Below are 4,223 nucleotides of genomic sequence, written 5' to 3' on the forward strand. Positions count from 1 at the left end.
ATGAAAAAAAAATCATCCCCTGGCTGACGTTATTACTTTCTACTCAAGGACCTTTACAGAAATGTAGTGGAGTAAAAAGTCTGATATTTGTCTTTCAAATGTAGTGAAGTTAAAGATGCTCAAAAAGTGTACTTAAGTACAGTACTCAAGTAAATGTAGGCTACTCTGTTAATGTCCACCTCTGTTTTTTACAGTCTATGTGTTAAACGCATTGTGCTCATCGAAGAACACATATTATAGTTTTTTGTGCTACTACTACATGTACACATTGAGTTTATTCTTTAAGGCATGTTTGGTTGGATTAAAGTGAACCCTGATGCGATTGCTCTATTAGTGCGCTTCATTTGAATAAGTGCGAAAGCTGCCATCTGAACCCTGGTGCACCAAACAAGCGGAGCGAGACGCTGAAAAGATGAGTCTCCATCCTCTTTCAAACCAACTCTGGTGCGGTTCGACTGAAATATTAACACAACAGGACCAATGACATGTAAACAAACCAAAAACAGGACATGATGTCACCAGGTGCGACCATAAAAAGGACAGGTAGCTCAAGCATGCCTGGTTTTTCTCATCACCCTTACAAAAAATCCTGCAGGATCCCACTTTTGTAAATCCTGTGTATTTCTTAACACTAGTTGTGCTACAGGTGGTGTGTGTGTGTGTGTGTGTGTGTGTGTGTGTGTGTGTGTGTGTGTGTGTGTGTGTGTGTGTGTGTGTGTGTGTGTGTGTGTGTGTTTGTGTGTGTGTGTGTGTGATAATACAACTGTAGTGATGAACAGAAGTGCATCAGTGTGGAAAGAGAATATTATGCAGAAACACATTAGTGCAGGTGGGACGGTTCATTAGGGGATTTACACTAGCCTACATTTACTTTATATTAAACTATATGATGGGCCTGTGTTCAATTCTCACTCATATTCAGAGTTCTGTATGCTTGAAATATCCACACGGTTTAAAATGCTGCAGTGATGATGTATTTTTGTTGGCCAACTCACCTATAAGTTCACATCACCCTGGTTCCCTCGACAAAAACACAGCAGGATTTTTCCATTGGCCTTTAATGGGAGGGTAGGCAATTTTTTTTTTTTTTTTTTTCTTCAGAAACAATTTTTTATTATGCTGGTTGAATATCTCTTCATGTGCATGTGACCCAGATGATAAAACTGCTTATAAAGCCAGTGTCATACAATTGAATCGTATTATGCAATAATAGTAAATGTAATGTTATGTTATTAATAACTGTAAATTGAAATCACTCTTTTTACTGGAGTGAACATTTTCTGGGTTGGCTTGTTTTTTTAAAGTAAATGATGACAGAATGTTCATGTTTGGGTGAACCCATGTTTGGGTTCCTTTAATGCAGTGAAATTAAACACAATTAGTTCAACAATAAACATTTCAGTAAACAGACAGAATAATGCATATTATTAATTACAGCGATAGATGAAGAATCATAAAGCTTCTCATCCACCACAAAGTAATGACACAAAAGAGCCATTTATAAGACCCAAATCAAGCTACTCAATTCAAATCAATGACATTTTTATTGGTTATGAAATTCCAGGAAGACATTTGCTGTTAAAAGCATTTTATTTTAGGATGAACAGGAATGTTTGATTTCAATGTGTGTCTGTTGGATCCAGACTGCATAGATAAACACACACACAACACAAGCTCAACGCCAATTGCGACGCTACTAAATCTTAACTTCTCCAATGAAATCTGACCATTTCTTGCTTTTAATTATCCTAATGAGGCCTTGGCTGATGCGGTAGGTGCTGTTCTCATCGAAGCGGCCCCTCCCTAAGTGATGAGTCACGTAAATACTGTCAAACCGTTTGTCATCACAGTCTGAATCGACTGAAACAACAATACGATCTGCGTTGCTTTCACGCACATCGGGGTCGTAGTTCTTAGTAACACGATGAGACATTTTTCCCGGATAGTGCAGGTTACCCACTTCATAGTACGGTAGGTCAGAATCAGGAAGAATGCCTTCCTTGTTATGGAACGGATGGAAACCAAAGTCTTTATGTTCTGGGTCGCATCCCTGTGCAATCATCCTGTTGTTGCCATCTATTTCAACACATTCATCAGCAAACCACCACAGCAGAGCGAGGCCATGTCTGGGATACGGCTGGCCATACTCGGTGTCTCTCAGGTGGGACAGTTCATTCAGTGTTCTCGGTTGCGCCATTCTGTGTCTGAAAAAAAAAGAAGCAATAAATAGGACTGAATACAGTGAAAATTATATTTGGACTTTATCTCGAAAATATACTAGATATAGCCTATTACTTGTGTAAATACATAAGTATGATGGCATAATATGTAGCCTATATTTAATTTATTACATTTATTGATTTTTTTAATAAATGTTTGTTTATATATTATGTAGGCTATTACTAATATAATAGCCTATAATAATACATATTTTTTTATTTTAATTTTGATATTATAAATAAATAGAACAAAGTAAAAGGAGACAAAAACCAAATGTAATTGCCTATTTTATATTATTTTACTTTACAGCCATTTTCAATCTAGTCTGTTTTATTGGACCAACAAGTGGACACAGTCGGTTTCATTTCTCAGTCAGTAGGCTACAGTTGGAGCCCATATATGGACTACAGAATGCAAGTCGCCGAGAGGATATCGACGCAAAAATAAAAGCACTGTTTGGCGTAATTTCATAAAGCGTAAAGTTTAAAACAATCCTATTATATAATTAAAGTTGGTCTTATTAAGAGAAAGCAATACAAATCAGCCAATCAGAACAGAATACTGTACCTTGTTCACGCGCTGTGAGAAGATCTGCGTCTGTGTAGCGCGCGCGCTCCTTTTATTCTTCTTCATGTGTGTGTTAGTGGGCGGTGAAAAACACACGTACAGAAACTTACACTGGATTTGAATGTTTATCAAGGGAGGAACTAAACTGGAATGTAAACCTAGATTTGAATAAGAAATAACAGGCTAGTCTTTTAAATTACCGTCTAAAATTAAATGAACATGAATTTGATTTTGTTACAGAAATAAAACGGGTAGGCTACTATTTCTTTGATTCAGTCGCTTATTTATTTATTTATTTATTTTTCTCACCGTGTTATTAACAGATGGTCTTGTTGTTATTGAAGGGGTGTTTACTTTCAGACTGACAGTAGCCTGGGTGTGTCTATTGATGAGAGATGAGAAAAACACTTTGTAAATTCATAAAGGCATAGGCTAGTGTCATGCAGTCGAACTAATATTAAATGTTAAAAAGTGTTTACAATCGCCATAGATAGGCCTATATGTCGCACTGTTTTGCTATTTATGTTTATTTTTGAAAGTCAATTTCTGTATCAGACACTTATAAATGCAGAAATGCAAAATGCAAATATATAATTGTTACAGAAATTAAAACGCATTTTTAGTTGTTGCTATTGTTTTTTGATTCAGATTAGTCTTTGTTATGAAGAACTATTTACTTTCTCTAACTGCAGAAGAACAGGGGAATAACTGGGAAAATGAAACACATGCAATATCTATTCATACTGTGGAGATTCCCTCTTCCATCTGTAAAGCGCTTTGAGTAGGCTACCTAGAAAAGCGCTATATAAATGTAACTTATTATTATTATTATTATTATTATTATACATAAGGTGCGATAGACTACTAAACCGGACATGGATATGTCAAAAGACTATAGATATGTGAATTCGTTCAGAATTACTAAACAGAAAAGTACAAATGAAAAACAATCTGAATGTGTGGAAACTGCAATCTGAAGACGTCATCAGTGAACAGTTCCTCTGTCAGAGCGAGTGTTCAGTCTGTGTTTGACTAGTCTCAGCCTCAGACGTCACGACCACGGAACGTTGGCTAAACGTCTGATGCATATGGTACACTTAACTGGAAACACTTAAGGAATGTCGAAGTCGTCATCTGATTGGTTGAATTTTATCGGATTTCCGGGGGGCGCGAGTGTCGCGTTTATTTTCGGTCCGCCTGGAAACAAAGCGCAGACAGCGCAGACGTGTAATTGCGTTTCCTACTGATTTACTCGGTGTTTTGATCAGATGTGGTAATGCAGACGCAATTGTTGTTATACGTGCACAAACAGATCAATGACTTACTGCTTGTTTTCTTCTCCTTCTTTGATTTTCTATGCTGACTGACTTGTTGCACGCCGATCTGTTGTTGTGGGGACATTTCCACGCAACGAAACGTGACACTGAACGAAACGA

The 4,223-nt window shown here is 37.0% G+C and overlaps 1 long non-coding RNA gene across 1 annotated transcript; it reads right to left on the reverse strand.

Moving 5' to 3' along the window:
• Positions 1-1,321: 1,321 nt before the first annotated feature.
• On the reverse strand, positions 1,322-2,932 carry LOC311074139. Its single transcript, XR_014604247.1, has 2 exons — positions 2,788-2,932; positions 1,322-2,204 (listed from the first exon to the last, which is right to left on the reverse strand). It is a non-coding gene; the product is annotated as an uncharacterized lncRNA (long non-coding RNA).
• Positions 2,933-4,223: the final 1,291 nt, after the last annotated feature.

Source organism: Abramis brama, assembly GCF_963993115.1.
Source record: "Abramis brama genome assembly, chromosome: 2".
Lineage (NCBI taxonomy): Eukaryota > Metazoa > Chordata > Actinopteri > Cypriniformes > Leuciscidae > Abramis > Abramis brama.